We start from the raw sequence: 20,143 nt of genomic DNA on the forward strand, positions 1-20,143 counted from the left end.
GGAACGATTTCGATGAAGGACGATAGATAATAAGCTACTTAAGAAGAGTAATAAATCTATATTAATGTTTCTACAAATAAAAAATAAAATTCCAGTGAATTAATCATTCTGATGACATTGATATGTAAGGATATGAAAATTAATACGGATGTGATCCACTTTCTTCAATCTCCGTTTACAATGGGTAAGATTTAAAACACTGTCAATGGGAATAATAACATTTATATTACCTGAGATTTCACCTCAGTACATAAGAAACTTTCTAGCTATTTGCTGGCCATCTGTTAGCACATTTTATTGTGAATGAACGGTGACCTAGAATCTCTCGATTTACGGCTTTCTTTAAGCAAATTGGTACAAAATGATAAATGACACAGCATGTGTATGCAACGTTATTATACATTTTTGGAGATTCAGTGAATATAGTAATAGTAGAATATTAAAAATTCTTCCGGGTGCAGTGAATATAACTCCTCATTTTAATGTTCTCACAAATTATATATTCTATTCGTATTTCCATCCCCTCTTCGTCGAAATTATTAGTTTTAACATAAAGAACATTCCAACCTATTCCATTTTAACCCTGTTCTCCTTTTCATCTGTTTATACCACATTAGATATTTATATATCTATGTCAATAGATATCATGTATCATATAGTTGGGAACAAAAATAAGGACAGGTAGTAGCAATACATAGGTATCAATAAAGTTTAATCGAATTAATAGTAGTGTTATACACTTAAGTTTTAATTACCTTATATACTTATAGTATATAAATTATTTATTACATAATTAAAATTAAGATTTACATTTCTGTGTAAAAAAAGCCGTATTTAACGAAACTTCATTAATATCTATTTTTACTACCTGTTCACTTATTTCTGTTTTTAATTGTGTATGCACCTACAATTTAGTTCTCAACAATTCCCTAAAAAACCAATATGGCGTCGTTGTCGAATCGTCGGCCAAATCCATAAAGAACAAAGAATACTGAAACATGAGACAAAGAAAAATGCCAAGGAAACATGTCAATTACGAATCGACGAGCGGAACAAATGGTGCGCGCTCGTGTCTATAGAAATCACCTGAATTAACCGTACAATAATGTACGAAGAGACCGGAGCATCGAGTCCGGTCCCACGAAAAGGGGAACAACGTCGCGATATATATACGTGGGAATACCTCTTCGGAAAGAGCTCATCATCGTCAGCAATCAGCGATTGCCGCGTGCAGCTGCACCATCATCGGAAATAAACGAAAGTAAGTCGAATAGGAAGATCTCTCAGTTCGATGGTGAGAGGAGAGGCGGGAGGCGCGTTGAGGACAGGCCCTAAAGAGCGCAGTACGCGCAGCTTCCGTGCGCATCTTCCCTGTGTGAGTGATAATAGCGATGATGGAAACGACGTGGACGTTTACGACGGCAGCGACGGAGGTGCAACTGCTGTTTTGCAATACGAGTGCGTCGTGATAATGGTGAGTAACGAACGGGTGGTACAAGAAGGGGTGGGAGTAGGAGATGAGAAAAGAGGTGAGGGAGAAAAGAGGTTAGGACAAGGGGGAAACGAAGAGCAGCGGAGAATATATACCAATGTGAATTTCAGGCAGGAGAAACGGTCTAGGGAGAGAGACACAAAGCGGGAAAGGAGAAAAAAAAACAAACAATCGAGGGGGGAAAACAAATCGAGAAAAAGAGAAGCTTAAACTGGAGGGCAGAAAAAGAAGAAACCGGGTACACATGTGCAACGGTAGCCGGAAAGATAAAGGGATATGGAGAAGATACACTGTATATGTACTCTCTCGTTTTCGCTGGAATATTATTGGAAACGAGCATCCAGGCTGGACATTGAACTCGCGCGTTGTGTTTGTTTCGAATACAACGCGCGACGAGAGAAAATAGAGGGAAAAAATGGTCGCGAATTGAGCGCTGAAGCCGTATCCGAACGGAGGGACGACTTGAGCAGAAAGCATGAAAATCCGATATGCCGTGGCAGAATTAAATATCCTCTGGCGTAAAATCAATGCAGGCGGTCGGTACTGATTAATTCGCGGGTCCACGGTTCCGCAGATGGCGCGGTGATCGTGGTACACCGGTGTGACCCGGCGACGATCGTTAAAAAACGTCCGCGCGCATTCAAAAGCGCATAATAACCGGGAAAAAGAGAGCGAACCGACGCCGTGGAATATCGCGGAGAAGCGTGTATCAATTTCGAGAGATGAAAAGTCGAGCAGAGGCGGAAGGTCGGTGGAGTACAAATTACCGTGGGGCAGCTGCCCTCCGCTAGCGATTCCCGTCGACTCGCGTGTATATGACACGAGACGATACGCGCATGCGCGTTCTCTGTGTACGTTCGCTTGCACATCGAGGGGAGCTAGGGTTGAAGAAGGAAAACAAACCGACGCGAAAGGGAAAAATAAATGCGCGGAGGTAAGACGAGTACAAGAGGAAAAAGAAAGGAAGGCGAGAATCCTAAGCGAAAGAGAGATAACCCAGCAAAGTAATTTTCTTCAGATGAGAAGAGCCCCCGAGAGAAAGCTGCAGAAAACAGTCTAGGAAAAATCGGACTAGGGAAAAACATTGACCGAACATTGTGGGACGATGTGGAAAATACGAAACCTGAAGAAAAAGGGCCAGAGTACTCTACATAGGAGGAGGAAGAAACAGATTGAAAGAGAAAAAGATGAGATGAGAAGGAACGAGAATGTAAAAGAGAAGCCAGAGAGGGAATCAGGGAGTGGTACAACAGCGAACCGTCAAGGAGGGGGGCATGCGTGGGGTTAGAGAGAGAGAGGGAGATAGAGGGAGCATGAAAAACGAGAAAGAGCGAGAACAAGACAAAGTCGAGTGGAGCGGGGAGAGAAGGGGAGGAGAAGGATAAACGGAGGGTGAATGGGTGGGTGGAAGGGAGAAGAAACATGCCAGAGGACGATGAACTCTGGCGGTAGGCAGCTTCCGTCGCCTGGCAACGTTCTCCTCCCTTTTCCTCCTCCTCTCTCTGAGGCTCCAAGCCGTTATGTCGTGGTATCGTACGTAGGCAGTCCTCGTCATGGACGTAGTAGTCGTGTCATCGTCTTCGTCAGTGACGATCATGGTAGTCGTTGTTGTATTTTCACGTAGTCGTGCCTCGCAGCTTGCGCTGCGTATTGATCGTACGGGATGCTGCTGCTAGCTGCTGCTGGTTGCTGGCTGCTCCAGCGCCGGCTAACAGTGAGCTTTAGCCACAGCCCTACACCAAGGACCAATAGGACCACCAATTTCTCTCTCTCTCTCTCTCTCTCTTGACTTTCTACTCTGCTTGTATCTACCCATTATAGTTGCCCAAAAATGAAAGTAAATGTAACAAACTATTGTTACTTTATCTTTTTAGATGCTAAAAAAACTTCTGATTGATTAATTTGATAGGTGTGGTAGTTGGATGATTATAGAAAAACATAGAGATGTGATAATGAATGTTCTTTCATACTGTTTCATTTCTTGGAACCGTAGAAGAATATAATAACTATTTGTATTTAGAAGAGAAAATGTGTCCAAGTTGAAATTGAGAAATGTTACAGACATTAAAATAATACAAAATACTATGATACATAAATGCAGAAGATTCATATAGAGATGATAATGACATAAAGATCTAAATATATACATAAAATGCATGAGAAAATTCTGGCCATAATTTTATACGATATCGTTCACATACTCTAAATCCATTAGCCATGCATCACATGTGCTACATGTGTGCAAAATGTGAACATCAAATCAATGACCCTACCGTATCTTCTCCCCATCAAACGTCGAACCTTCGTCTAATTATATCGCAATATATCTCAAAATAACCCAACTTCATCATCAGCTAACTACACCTATCACTTGTACCAATACTACGCTCTTTCTTTACCATATATAAAATAGGAAAGCGACATGTTTCACAACATAACCATATTTCTTCCACTAGACACGAGACATACAAATGAGGTACAAATACATCTAACTCATGAGTAAATGTAATTTATATATCTCTATCATTTTCTACATGTATTAATTCTACTACTTTAATCCTTCACTATAACCAAAATCATAACATTAATATATCACTGTATTTTCCAGCACGACAATAATACATTGGCTTCCAAAAGGATTAAAAGTAATGTATGGAGCATACAAAGGGAACATAAATACGTCCACAACATTTCTATTGTTCGCCAATTGCAAGAGGAAAGCGCGCGTTCACCGACACCTACACGTCGTGCAGAAATGTCGGACGGCTATCAATGGTTGGAACACGTCGTCTCGATGAAAATACCAGCGAGAGGTGAATGGTTCGCGGCACGTGAAAATAGTTTCACTACACAAGGCTATGTCGTAAAGTCGGCCGCTACCGCGAAGAACCGATCGAGCCGAAAATGAAAGCAAACGCGAGCCGTGACTGCCAAGTCCAACGAACCTGCCACTTGGCAGCCGACGTCCGTGCTCAAGAGTGTCTTTAATACACTGAACCCGCTAAACCTAAATCCATTTTAACCGCGGAGTGTCGGTGCCCGATGTTGGCACAGAAAACTGTCACTGGCATCCATGAAATTGCAGGTGATCCGTTCGACACGGTTACCGATGAATCAGCCAATTTTCTTGAATGAAGTTTCTTTCTTACCCCGTGTTAACGAGACTCGTTGGTTTAGGGGATGGATAGGACGATTCTAATCGGACGTGAAACACATACACGAAATTATTATTTGATGTACAGGGATGAGTCACGTTTATGACTCACGAGGGAATAGATGCACAGGGTGTAATTCATGCATGAGCACCGTTGCAACTAAGTTTACAAAGAGTCTTGCCGTAATTTATAGCCACGTAATACGTGAAGAACTACTTTGAGAGAATGACAGCGAAGGGAAGTTGTAAAGCAGAATATGTCATTGATAGTTTATAGTTACAAGTCGTTAAATGTGGCACGAGGTTTGTAGAAGGAAAGTGTCAAAACATGAGGTGTGAAGAAGACATTTTGTATAGCTAAATGTGTCCTACTTTTCTATAACATGTTTTTTACACGCCCTTTTAAAATTAAATTAATGGCTACAATCTTATTGTAATTTCATATAATGCACTTGTAATCTTATCCACTAGAATCTCTTTTTTGCTAATGAAACTGGTGACTAATGAAACGTAAGATAATATACAGCGTTATAAGGATTCCTAGTATCACATTATCAAATCTATATTAATACCATTTTTCAGAACAAGAGAAACGATTATGTGTATCATAGAGCTTCTAGCACTACTTTTAATCTTATCCAAATACACAAAATTTAACATTATATAGCAACAAAAATCTCTACATATATAAATTCACGAAGGAAATAACATTTAATATAGTCAAACGAGATTTATAGAAATAATTCTGTTCGTGCTATTATTAACGAATACTAACTATAAACCAAGAAAAAATACTTTTCCATCTATACCTTGTTAATACGCAAGTATTGCTATACTCCACCAAACAAACCACCAAGTTAACCCAAAGAGGCGGTTCTCATCGTTAACCATCCACTTTTTCCAAGAAATATAGCTTCAAGAAAAGCGGAAACGTGAAATTGCACAGCGTATCTGACAATGGGTCTCTTCGTTGACGATTGTCGCGGAAAATATCCCAGAATACAGAAAGTAGGAAGAAGTTCCTTTTTTCCTTTTTACTTTTTTTTTTTTTGTGTATCCCTGAAACAATGGGCAATTTGTTGCGTAAAATGGCCGTAGCTCGGTCACTTTGATGCGCTTCGACCTTTTGAGACCGCCGGTATACCTACCACTGTAATGGAGAGGACTGAAAGTGGTCCCCATTCTCTAACTCGTACACACCAGGCTGGCCGGCCTATCTAACCGTTAACAAATGACCCTATCGCTCGATTACATCCACCGGTTGGCCAGAAAGAGAGAAAGATATCGAGGGGTTATAAAAGAGAAACAAAGACTTTCTGGACGTGACAGAATCGTGGTACCCCATAAATATTCCTAATAGGCGCCCTGTCGCGATGTTCAGAAGCTGTAAAACGAGTGGGTCCTTATATTCTGTTCGTGGTCTTCACCGACGATTAACTTCGCGGGATTCGAAAAAGCAGAACCCGATATAAAGGGAGGCAATGCAAGAGAAGAAAAACTTATCGTTTTGACGCGAGTGTGAGGAGTTTATATCTTTTCTGATGGTTTTTCTTTGCAGATATCTATGAGAGACTTAGACGAATGGAAAGATAATGAATAACGTGTATGCATTTGTGAAAACATTTAGAAATACAAAAATTCAGAGAGTGTTTGTATTTCTAATAATGGGTAGAGTATGAACATTTATGCATCTGTGGAAAATTTATAAATAAGATTCACAGAATGATTGTGTATACGATAAAAGAGGGATGAAATACTAAAAGGCGGATTAATAAATGTACTAAGATTGATCATAAGGCGAGATACGATGATTCAAAAGCCAAGTCAATTTCAATCCAATTTTAACTCTCCATTACCTTAAAACGGTACTTCAGAACATATAAAACGACCGAGATATAATGTATTAAACGGGAGAACTTTGAAACTATCCAGAAAGTACATATCTAACAATGAGCGAGATAAATCGAAGAAGACTTAGTATAAAATAATTCTCTTTTCTCCTCGTTTTTCATCGTTTAATTCGCTCTGCGTTACTCATCTAAATTCCTCTCCATCGAACCATTTTATGATTCACACGATGACCTACTTGAAAGGTAATGCAAAATGTATCGTTTTCCATAAATTAGAAATCCTCGTTTCCCCAGTAGAATTTCATAGGTAGATTGTGAATGAAGGAGAACCTCGTGAATCTTGAAGCTGCACTTACGTGCCAATTACTATCCGTGGCAACTGATGGAATGGCAGAAGGAAATCCTACGTAATGCGTGGTCCAATGTGGGATGCAACAGTCTGCATCACTTACGACGAATCTGAAAAGCCTATGAGAAGAAATTACTCGGAAGAAGATTGCAGTAGCTGCATAACGCCTAATCTTCTGCTCGTTGTCTGCCCCCTGCCACGAAATTCCGATCCATAATCATACAATTAAATTTTAACGGACAGCGTGCACCATACGTGCTTGCAGAACTGTATCTGACGCTCTACATTGTCTGACTAGCACAAGAGATACAGTACAACAGATGTACGACATTATAGTCGATTATAATCGTTTCAATTATTGAAGTTGCAAACATTGGACTTGTCTTTAGACAGACGTTTTATTGATTTATTTTATGCTTTCTCTTGATTTGATTTTCTCATTGAAATGTATCCAAGCAAGTTTTTAAGCTAGAAATAATTTTTGTATTGTATGTTTGTAAATAACTATGTATGTTTGTATTGTATATGACTTTGTATGTTTTGTGTATATATATATATATATATATATATATATATATATATATATATTCCTCCTAATATATATATATATATATATATATATATATATATATATATTATTCCTCAAGGTGCGACAAGACCGAAGATTAAGTCTAACAGATTCACAAATACACGTAGTGTATTGTGCATTTTTCTTGGCACGTTAAGCTCGTAATTTTCTAGTTAAATTTTAGTGTTTAACATTTTATGAAATATACGAGGATTTTCAAATCGTAAGAAGTTGGATTTTTTGTTCTATGAAATGGATTGAACTCTTTTGATATTTTAACAGCCTAAAATTTGCAGTTTTGCAAATTCTTACATTTTCTAAGTATAATGCTAAAAATTTTTTATTAAATTTTACATTACATTATATTTGTCTACTATCTTCTACTTTCTTATTTAAAGAAAATTGTATTTCCTAATCTGAAAATTCCTATATTTTGGTACATTGAAAATTCTTCATTTAAAATATGTATTCTTTACGTACTACGATAAAAGGCTAATTAAAACGTGGATTTTAAACCTACGCCTGAAAGTTTCATTAATTATATATTCCATCCAACGAAACTAATCGTGAGCAATCCATTGAATGAATTAAATTTCCCAGCGTAATGACGAAAACTTTTTGTGTTTTAACGACTAGTATTTAATTTTCTGTTCCGTACAATTTTTTATTTGACCCACATTGACCTTAGTTTAAACATTAAAAGGGTTAAGGATCCTTTTACCATCACAAGATTGCAGCGTTAATTATGGAGAACAACGGTTTCTTCATAGCACGAACGTGTATAATGAAGATCCCCGGCTACATTCATTTCAAAACGCCTACTTAACGAACGATAAACACTTTTGACTGGTGGAAGTAGGAAATTATGAGAATCTTTTTAAAAGATTGCTTCAATGGCAGGCCTGCAATTAACATTCGCCAAGCTATATATTTACAAACTAACTGAATACTAACTTCTACCTTTTATGATATATTAAGGCCAACCAGATAAGTCTAACACTTGTATGCATATCGACTAATTATTAATTACTGCTACGTAAACGCCCGACATATTTGTAAGTACAAACGTGACAATACAATTCTTACGTAATCATTCATATATGAAAATGAAGTTCCTGCTTTCCAAATTTAAAATATGAAAATAAATACTGATTATACTTGAGCTTTTTTTCGTTGGAATTTTACGTTGTAATATTAGTGTTTTCAAAACCTATTTGACAATATTTCTTTTCTTGATGAATTTTAAGAAATACGATATTGCAAATATCTTTCATATAAATCTATTATCTAAACAAATGTTCGATTCTCTGTCTTCTAATTTCAAGATCAAATTTCCTTCCTCCAAACAAAGATCTTTTCTTAAAAAATAAAAAGAAATTAATAAATCCACTATCTACTAGAAACAAGTAATCTTAAGGATGTAAAGACCAAGTCCTCAAGGTCCGAAAATACAAATGTGGTATCATTAGACAAATGAATAATAGATATAAAATCCAATATATGATACGATAAAAAAACAATATTTCAATTTTTTCATTATCCCATTAAAACGCGAAAACAAATCATCCCATAGCTTCTTTATCTATTTTGATTTGCCTGGCGATTTTCGATTACGCATTTGGAACAGGTCCACGTATAGAGGATAAAATAAATAAAAATGTAGCGGTATGCGACGGGACACCGGTTGAGAACGGAGAACGAGTCGGCCCGAGCGAGTCGACTCTAGAACTCGGTAGAGAGGTCGGTGGCCGGCCTACCTCAACGTATCGACACTCGATGCCGCACATGTCGGCCAGCAGTTCAACACGTGTGTGTCCAGATAGTTCACCTTGTTCGCCGCGTTTCCGCGTCAACGTGCACCAGCACCGTCGTTTCACGGGCTACCGCCTCTTTAGCGTTGTGCGAAACGACGACGTTTATAGACAGATATGAGATTCTACCGTGTATACTTGGATTATACGTACATACATACATACAGTAGCTAGAAGAAGTATTTGTATATCCTTGTATTTATTATAACATTTATATGCTAATTAAATAAGTTTGTCATTTAGTAGCAAATAGCACTTTCATATGACTGAGAAAAATCTGATAATATCGAAATGAAATATAGATTCTGGTAAAAAAAAAACACACATGGTTAGAAAAGGAAGATAAATGTAAATTCTTTTTATAGCCATTTAATATAGTAAATAGTATGCCGACTGGGGAGTTACGCTCTGTGGGAGACCAATTGTGAATACATCGAGGGCAATTAGAAAATTATATCGCATTCGTCGCTTTCATCGTTGATACAGTAAAACAAAATCGCCGTTGCTTTTTGTATTAGCAGATGATTTTTTATGTAACATTTTTACATGTTATTTTTCTGATTATTTATTTTATTTTGTTATATCGTATAAACGCTTTAAGAATATATATCTGTAATATATTAGGATATAAATATTTATATTATAAAAATTATGGACCGCACAAGACACACGAGTGAAAATTATCAAACCATTACTGGATTATATAATTATACATCGCTGCTTTAACATGCATCATACTGACAATAAGAAAAGAAAAATATTCCAGCCCATCGAACAGATAAAGATCCTCGTTTTTTCATCATATACAGAATTATCTTGAAACGACTATTTCTATGGCCGCGTTCCGATAGATCGTCGGCGATCGAACAATGAACTTCCTTCATTGCCGCGTGTGAGACGTCTTACGAAACGTTCAAGATAATTCTTCCTTGATATCTGGACAATAGAACAGACTCGAAGGAAGCGTCTTCTCGTCTGAGGCCTGCCAAGCCATCATCCACTCGATGCGATTACGGCATCACGTATCCTTGATAAGGGTTACCAACGTCGAACGAAACACACTAAGGGACACGAGTTCTTTCCACGTTCTTGAGATACTGAATAGATAACGCTTACGTGACATAGAGGATTACGAATAAAACTTTCCAATGAATTCTTACGACCATGTGAAGGTTCTTTTCTTCTCAGAAGTTTTAGGATTTACACTCTTATTAGGATTTACATTATCTAGTGTTTTTTAATACGAAGATTCTTATTTATTTTTTTCGATTATTTTAAGATCTTTCAGATTTTCATTAACTTTTTAAATCGTCGTAAGATCGTCACATTAGTGATAGTCATATCAATTTGATGCAATGTAAATAGCTAGATTTTTTTAAATTATAGATTTTATTTTTTAAGATTTTTTAGATTTTCATTAACTTTTTAAATCGTCATAAGATTGTTACATTAGTACTCATATCAATTTGATGCAATGTAAATAACTTGATTTTCTTAAATTATTAAGATTCTATTTTTTAAGATCTTTCAATTTTCATTAACTTTTTAAATCGTCGTGAGATCGTCACATTAGTACTCGTATCAATTAGATGCAATGTAAATAACTTGAAGAGTGCCTTAACACTTTTCTATCGAAGATAAAAAGATACGTGCGATATGTACAAAAATTAATTCGTTAAAAAAATATCTTTGTTTAAAACAATCTCGTTATAATCTTAAAAAATTAAAAAATAACCTTAGGTAAGAAAAAATCACGAGTCACGATCTTGGCCGTTTTAATCCAACCAAATTTGCCCCAATCTGTTCTGTTGATAAAAGTAACTAAACCAATGGGGAAATCCAAGCTAAACGAAACACTCTGTATGATCCGGTTAAAATCGCAGTGATCGGATCGATCGGACCTCTAGGGAAAGAATCGCCCTGTATATCGCAACGTCCAATATTCTTGTTCGTTCTATGTTGAAACGGTGCAATGAACCTACGCGATGAAACGAATTTCTCGCGGTGGAGGAATACCATAGAGAGAGCAGAACGTTTGGCCGCGTGCAGTCTTTCGAGCGTTCCAACGCGATAAGATAAGCAATGATGAGGTTCAATTGGAAGATTAATTAATTAAGACCCGCGGCAAAGGGGATAAATTGGGTACATTGCGGTGGTATGCCGACACGATGCTTCTGTTGCCACTACGCTAAACCGAACGTCCTAGGGCTCTTCGCAGTAACCGGGAAAAAATAAAAAAACAGAATTCGTACTAAGCAGAGTGCTATGACGACTAGGATAATTCTGCCAGAAGAATGTGCATGACGTCGGCTACTACATACCGTTATATCGTTCGTTTTTATTTTCATGTTTATTATTTATTATTTTTACATCCTATTGTGAATTATTATTAATATATTATTTTTACATAATCTTGTGAATTTAAGCGTAAAAGTATACGGTAGAAACGTAATAATTAAGGAGGAATTTGCAAAATTGGGCACTCGGTTTTCTATCAGGTAATTATAATATTAATTCAGGTAATTTGTAGGCTGTGTTGTATATGCATCATGACATTCAGCGATATTCAATAGAAACGTAACTTACGCCTAGGAGGCATGATCGAATTAAAGGTTAATCCATTGCTCGCTGAATCACATTTACGTGAATGACATCTGCAATACTCGTAGGTATCCTTTGTTCACGTTTGACATTAATATGGCATTAAAATGAAGATATAGATACGGATACAGATTGGAAATTAGAATTATAGCAAAATGCATGTTCTCTGTTGTGAAAAGAGGATAAGAAAAATAGCTACAAGATATACGTATAATAAACAGGCTGTGGAAAAATTCATATTTTAATCAACGCAATTAAAAAACTAAAACTGCCACGGAGAGCTTCACGCGCAAAATATTATACAACGAACGCTACAGTTTTCACATTTTCTATCTTTTCTGCCATACTTCTGCATCTTTAAATTTTCTTCTACGTTTTTAAATTTCCGATAATATCCTTAAAAACAATTTCATTTTATATAAATATATATTAATTATAAGAAATATAATTTGCTTCATAGAAAAGAACAAATTTCCTACAATTTGAGAATACACCTGTCTATCGTACGATGAAAATAAATAAATGTTAGAAAGATAGCAAAAAGGTGCAATAAATATGCCAAGCAGCAAGAAGAAACGTCTACGAAAGAAACTTTCATGGAACGCTGAATGGGTTAACAGGCGAACTTAATGGGAATGGAACAAGAGACGAGAAACTCGAAGAGTAAATAGAAAACGGTTTTACGTGTACAAGACGAGCTAAAAATACTGTAAGTAGGAGAGAACGAGAAGAATTACGAGCAACCAAAGATTTATGGCAGATGCGGAGGTTGTATTAACGATGGATTCGAAAAAGAAACGTTTATAGGGCCCACATGATGCATCGCGAGGAAACGTGGGCCCCGTGTATAGTCGTATTGTGATCCAATTAAAGGATAATTTAATTATGGGCGGAGTTCGATTATCGCAGTTGCGGTACCTAACGGTACTGTTCAATTTCCCTGCCTGTCCAGAGTTACATAACTTCCCATTACAAGTAACTTACGCATAGGTATTCGTTTCACGATACGAGGAAATAGATCCATCACCTAGGAGGTTACGAGTTCATCCAATACATAATAAAGAATTCTCCAACATGATCGAGTATAGTAATTATACTGTCATGTTTAATTGGAGCCACGTTGAATTATGAGAAATTTTTTCTTTCTGCTTTTTCTCTTTCTTTTTTTTCTGCTCTTCTTTTCTTTTTAATCTTTCCTCTTGAGAAGTGTGTTGAGTCATGCGATGCTTTCTAAAACTAAAAACTTTTTTTAGTCTACCCATCGTTTGATTTACTACCTGTAATATATATATATCACACGCGTGTGAGTTGATCTAGTACATAACGAAGAAATTTCTAATATAATGAAACACAGTAATTATAGTGTCCTGTTTAATTGAAGCTAAATTATCAAGGAATTTTTGTTTCTTATTTTTTTTTTTTTTTTTTTTAATTTTTCTTTGAGAAGTAGTTCGGGTCGGCTTAATTGGAGCTGAATTAAGGAGAAATTTTTGTTTTTACTTTTTCGGGAATTTTTCTTCGAAAAGTGGATCGGGTCATGTAACACTTCCTTAAATGTTTGCGCTCGTACGTTCGTTTCCGAGAAATTCTTTACCGTTCATTTCCAATTTTGGAAGATCTTTTTTATTTATATGTCACGTTAAACTGGCACACAGTATATTAAAAGAAATGAAGTTTGTAATTTTTTTTGTATTTATGTTCAAGATCTTCTCTCACACTGTGTTTAATAATAATCCGTTTCATATTATATTTAAATGAACTGTATGAGGTAAAGAACCTCGTATAAATAGCCTATCGATTACACAATAAAGAAGAGGATAGAAAGAGATGGTCTGATGAAACAACAATAGCAGCTTTGATCAAAAATAAAATTACACCAACCAGACGGAAAACCATAATGAACTGCTATATATGTTCAAAATGCATATATAGTAGCCGCATTTATTTGCATGTAACTTTTATCTCAATCTAACTATAAAAATATATACTCCTTCCTTTTTAATTCAACGATATATACACAATTAACGATTTAATTAACAATTAATTAAACGAAACCAAAGATATATAATTGTATCAACAACCTAGATAGAAAAATAATAACTTCTAATTACATGTAACTATAAAAAATATCATATAGTCCTACTTCTTTTATTCTTAAGAATATCTAACGAATAAAAGGAACAAACGTAATTTTCTTCTTTTAATTACGATATCTTGTTCGCCAACGACGATCGACTATTACAAATAAGAAACGAACTGTAGAAAATACCGCGTAGTTTTCATTTTTCTTCACTCAACAACAGCATCTAATGGAACGACACAATTTCCTCCTCCTAATTATCATATCTTGTTTTCACCAACGATAATCGGTCATTAAACAGAGTCGAAGATAAGTAGAACCGAAGTTCGTAGACGGATGCTCGAAATCCCACGAATACTCTTCACGCGATTCCGGTGTGACTACGAAGTCAAAGGTTAAACGACCCTGCATTCCCGAAACGAGCATCGTCACGAAGGAAACTAGCTTAAATTATCCGACAATATGGGATCGTTCGTTAAGAAGAATGAAGAAAAAAAGAGGAAGAAAAAAGACGGGGAAAGGGAATGGATGAGTTACGGAGCACGTCAATTGGTCGCTCACTAATCAACGACTTCAAGAGAGCAAAACGACTACCTTTTTTTACTCCTATTCGTCTCTCTTCTTTTCTCCGCCTTCTATTCCACGTCTATTTAAGCCTTCTTTTCTTTTGTTATTCACTTTTGTCGACAAAGATTGTTGTACGTACAACGTAATTGGATACTGAGTTTTTGTAATATCACTGTGTGATTGTAATTCTATAGGGTAATATGGAATTTGTTGAAATTCTAAAAGTTTACTTTAATGTGGACCAAAATTTGTATACAATTTTTCATAGAATCTGTACGTAATGTACTAGAATTTCATATAGGTAGATACTGAATTTTCTTAATTTTACGATATAACAATAACAATTATAATATCATAATAGGATTTTACATTGTAATATGGAATTTATTAAGCTTTATTTGTATGGCGGTAATCGTATAATTCTTTGATAAAATTTACCATATACTGTACGAAACGTTGACTATAATCCAACAATTTGAGAAGATCGAATGAAATAATTTCTTCAAGAATTTATTAAGGCCAGAAAACGAGAGTTGTTACTTAGTTCTCTTGGAAAGATAACATCCAAATATGCGACCATTGGATGTTAACCTCTTGAAGGACAAATTTATCAAGACCACGACAAGTAATTATCTTTTTCTTTTCTTACAACAATAATATCCAAGTACTTGGTCATTAAGCTTCTTGGAGAGACAAATTAACCAAAATTACAGAAATTTCCTTCTGTAGAAAATAATGTACAAATACCTGATTATTGAACACAACGATCTGAAATGCACGATGATTTAAAAAAGAATCTCGTATACTTAGAAATATTTCTCTAAAATACTGCTTATCACTTAATTAATTACAATCACACTTAAATGAAAAGAAAGTCTAATTGTGTATGCATTATATGCTAATATACTTCAAGAGATTAAAATTAATTTCCCTGGTGATTCATTTATTCGTAAAAACGTTCGCTGTATCTTTTCAATTAGAAGAAACAGAGACTAAGGCAATTGTTCGAGTATTTGACGAACCTTTAACATCAATTTACTTGGAAACCAGTCTCCCTATACGTATATTAAACAAATATTATTTTTTATCTCATCTTTCACGTAAATTCACCCATTTTTGGTTTGTATCACCGGTTTGGAAATATCTTCCTATATTGCTTCTCCGATTTTCTATAACGAATGACGATGATCGACTCGTCTCTTTGTTTCATCGTGTCCAAGAGATACGCACAATCGGCGAGGTCCATCCAGAGGTCTCGACGCTATTTTAAGAAGCCTCTGCCCCCGCATTCGTTCCGGCGACTTTATTTCTGCCGCGATAGAAACCATCGAGATGCACGCCCAGCATCCATTTGGCCACGAAACAGTCTTTCTGTCGTATGCTTCGTCTGCTATGAAACGCATGATGGTGTCTGGTGATGAGATCGTTCAAGGGGAACGATTTCGTTGCGACAGATTAACCAGAATTCCTTTACCATTTTCTGTTTCCTTTTTTCTTCTTCCTTTTTTTCATCTCTTAAACACTCGTTGATATCACCACGATATGCTATGAATAGAATAATTAATTCAGATTAAACCTCCAGAGTGAAATTTTACCCCCAAATTCTTCAAAATGAATTTTTAACATCTCGTTTGAAAAATCTTTCGAATATTTCTCATTGAAACATTGACTTTCTAAGGTAACGAAGACTTGCAACAAACATCTCAGAATTGTTGTAGTCAAGTTTGAAGATCTCTTGAAAGCTCAGAACAGCAAAAACGAATTTAGATGTGGACACGAATGATCTAGCCTGCCTATGGAGGATTAAAATTTCAACGATGGCCTTGTCTCGAAAATGGACATCTACCTTTTTAAAAGTAAATATGATTCTCCGAAACCACATACTTTTTTATCTTTTATTTATATTTGCACTCGTTGCAGATTGCGATCAAAAAAGAAACACGGATTTATCCCAGCTGCATGAACCATCTTATATATATATATATACGTAGCAAGGAGTTTAACGATAACGGGGAGAAAATATGTGCAAACATGTTACTTAAACCAGTTGCGTCATACGAAATTAAAAATGACCTTTCCAAGTTCCTTTATCTCACGCACAGAGTTCTAATACCTCCTTAGGCGGACACGTGTCAGGATTTCGTGTCATGCGGATCCATTAAGGAGCTTAAAATTGCTCAGAGAAATTTCTTCCCAACGTTCGCCATGTATTTTCAAGAGAAACGATTTTTCATTCCTGTTCCTTATTTCATTTAAAAATCAGCCCCTATATTTCTGATATTTGTGAACGTAAATTCTAAAAGAATTATCATACTGATTATATTTTTCTATTTATTTCTTATGCATAAAAGATATAACTTAGAAAAAACGAAGCTGGCAACCCGCTGGGGGTAGCCAGCCATTTATTTTTATTTTATTTGTTTTTTTTTCACCAATAAGATATAACACTTTACCAAATGTCCATAAGGACAAATTGTAAAAAAACCAAAATAAAAAAAAAATTTACTTCTTATTATAGCCATCTGTGATTACTATAGCTTTCTTGAGTTTCATAATAAATTATGGATGTTTATGCAAATTCCTATCTTTATAAACACACCTAAAGAAATATACTAAATTTACTTCAGCCTCTAAATATTATAACAAATATTTTACTTTACCTACACGTATTTCTACATACTTAAATATTCCATAAAATATTGTATTTTTATATTATTTATTATGGTAAGTAAAGAGTTATAGCATTTCTTGTTACTTTCCTTACCTTTTGATATTTTATCAACGGTTTCGTATTCTTTTCCCATGTTTTGTCAATTTTCAGTAGAAAATTTCCTAGTCTCCGAATATTTTCTACTTAAATCGAATACTCGGGAACAGCAGGAAAAATTTGGAAAATTCTATATAGTCGGCAAAGTTTCCGATTATAAGTTCTACTTATTTGCCTAAGGCCATACTTATGACAGCTACGTATTCTTGGAATTACCATGCTTTGATCAGTCGCAAATGTCTTTATACAGTGCGCTTTAGAATACTTAAGAAGCTTCGTGAAGTAAAAGCTCTACAATGTACATATTGTTCATGTTCTCCATGGATGATTTACATGAACAGGTTTATAAAGATCGTAAAACAAAAACATCTACGTACTTTTTAGTCTATAAAAGGAAAAACATAGAGAAGATTTAAAAAAAAAATCGCAATTCGTAGGACAAAAATGCAAATAGGGAACGGATCGACAATTTAGCTACCAGAATGATTAAAATCACACATGCACAATATTTTTCAAAAATGCAATTAATACAAAATATCTAAGATAGATATCTCATAAAATAAACTTTTACTGTGAAATAAGATTGAATCTCAATTGAAGGTTGACATTGTGAAAAATACGTAGATTTAAAGTTTCTCAAACATCGAATAACTATAGTTATCTAGTTCTTTAAACTGTGAATTAGGCTAGTTCATATTCAAAATGTTTCATCTAAGAAAAGATCAGTCGAGAAACTTTTAAAAAATTACACCAGCATTTTCATATACAAGAAACAAATTAAGCCAAAGAATTACACCCCTAAAATAATTCATCCACATTTACACGTTTGATATATTTCAATTTGTATGTACGTACATATTCGTTTTCTTTTTTTATTTATTCACATATTTTTGGAAATATTTATGTTCCCATACTTCAAATTTGCCATTCTATATATAAGACAGAGTTGTTCCAATTCTCCATAATCGGAATGTTTAGGCGAATAAGAAGAAAATTATAATTATCCAGAGGAAACATTAAAAGTAACCAAGGTTTAAGAATGAAACGACGGAGGATCGATAGTTATCGATCGCCTTTAAAAATAAAAGTGTACTGTACACTTGAAACGATCGACCAGCTGCCACTTGTATCCTTTCTGTTATTATATTTTTCTTACTGCGTTCTACATATCGAATTTCGCCTCAACGACAATTCTATATTGATATCCTTCACTTTTAAAGAATCCAGAGACACCTTGTATATTTTTGGATTTACAGTAAAATCTCCATTTAGGGAGCGCGGTCGATATTACGAAATTTATACAGATTTCATTTTATGCACCTTAAATGGACACCATGAAATTTAATGGATTGTAATATTTATATTTATGTGTACGTGTGTATGTGTGTGTATATTTTAGGATTTGCGAATGACGACACGTTGCACCAGGTGCGACATTTTATTTCTTTTCCAGGGATTTAAATGGCCAGGTGAGTGAGTCAGCCTGTTTCTCAAGCGTGGCACGTTGAATTAGGTATTGCGTATATTTCAAACAAGAATGCAGCATGTAAAAGAGATTTAGAGGAAAGGTAAATCTTTCAAATGAATATTAAAAATTGTATAACGATCGTAAAACAATTAAGGATAATTTTAGACGATTATAAGATACAGCTTTTAATTAGATTTTTAATCACAATTTTCTTTTTAATTTCTTTAGATAGATATAAAAATAGATCGAAGTTTTGAGTCCTCGATGTTGTATGGTATCGCGGGTTTATCGAAATCGATTTGTGTCAGTGTGTTTTTGGATATGTGATAAAACTAATTTCATAGAAGATCGCGATCTTCTTTTCGAAAAAGCAAAACTTTCGCCTGGAATCCTCGATTTTTCAGAAAAATCTGTTTTGCAATAAATTGTAACTACGAAAAAATGACAAAATTTGTAGCAAAATTTACTTTTTAATTTTAATAGAGTAAGGATATTAAAATAGTTATTTTATGTTGGGAAATTTTGCTAGGAACTTTTAATGGCTCTTCAAGTTTTTTTTTTTTTTTTTTTACAAGTTAGCTAGGTTCGACGCGTATACTCGTCGCATAAAATAAAGAATTACCACTTACTATAGGAACTACCTCGCTTTGAAAAATACCACACTGAAATCAACTAAATTGCTTAAATTCTTTTTCTTCAATTTTTCTAGTTTATGAATTTTATTATTTTTTGGCAATTTTTGTTTTTAATAACAACACCTTTTTCAACCATGAATTGTTAATTTCTTATCGAATAAAAATGTAATCCCTCCTCGTTTTGCTTTACATCTTTCGTCAAATTTATAACAGGAACATTTGCGTTCGATGTGTATACTCGTCGTTGGTCGATTTTACATTTTACATTTCACGTTCATAAAAACTATATCTCCTTGAAAGAGATATACATTATGTGCATTCCAAGGCTTCGAGTTTTATTAAATTGCAAGCTTACTTTAACATTCTGAATGCCGAAATTAAATGCTTAATTAAACATTTTTTAAATACCAATAATAAATTGATACATTCATAATTATCGCATTTATGAAACGCATCATAAACTACCATTTTACTTTAAATCACAGATTCTAGAATAATCAATATTTTATAACTTTCTTTCAACAGATCCCTTTTCTACTAAATCGCAATTATGCGAATCATTTCCTAGATCCACCAACGCTATCAAGCAGTGATCCAGATGAAGCTTTATCGAGCCATGAATTTCAATTGCTGTCTATACTGCGTTCCATGCTGAAAACGCATAACCTGTTATTATACCACCAATATAAATAATCACCAGATATGTGTACAGTGCACATGTACCGGGTGTCTCCAAATGGTATCAGAAGCGAGCAATAACTTATGGCGTGCGCAGAAATAAGTGGGAAACGTAGAATAACG

At 35.0% G+C, this 20,143-nt stretch overlaps 1 protein-coding gene and 2 long non-coding RNA genes across 4 annotated transcripts in view; 2 read left to right on the forward strand and 1 right to left on the reverse strand.

Annotated features, from left to right (window-relative positions):
- The window catches only part of LOC132904881 (failed axon connections), a 50,656-nt gene that overhangs the window by 5,309 nt on the left and 25,204 nt on the right, over positions 1-20,143 (reverse strand). The window lies entirely within an intron of this gene.
- Positions 322-2,395, forward strand: LOC132904774 (uncharacterized). Its single transcript, XR_009657655.1, has 2 exons — positions 322-1,474; positions 1,603-2,395. It is a non-coding gene; the product is annotated as an uncharacterized LOC132904774 (long non-coding RNA).
- On the forward strand, positions 2,524-5,183 carry LOC132904775 (uncharacterized). The gene is made up of 2 exons (XR_009657656.1): positions 2,524-3,991; positions 4,101-5,183. It is a non-coding gene; the product is annotated as an uncharacterized LOC132904775 (long non-coding RNA).

Source organism: Bombus pascuorum, chromosome 3 (genome assembly GCF_905332965.1).
Source record: "Bombus pascuorum chromosome 3, iyBomPasc1.1, whole genome shotgun sequence".
Lineage (NCBI taxonomy): Eukaryota > Metazoa > Arthropoda > Insecta > Hymenoptera > Apidae > Bombus > Bombus pascuorum.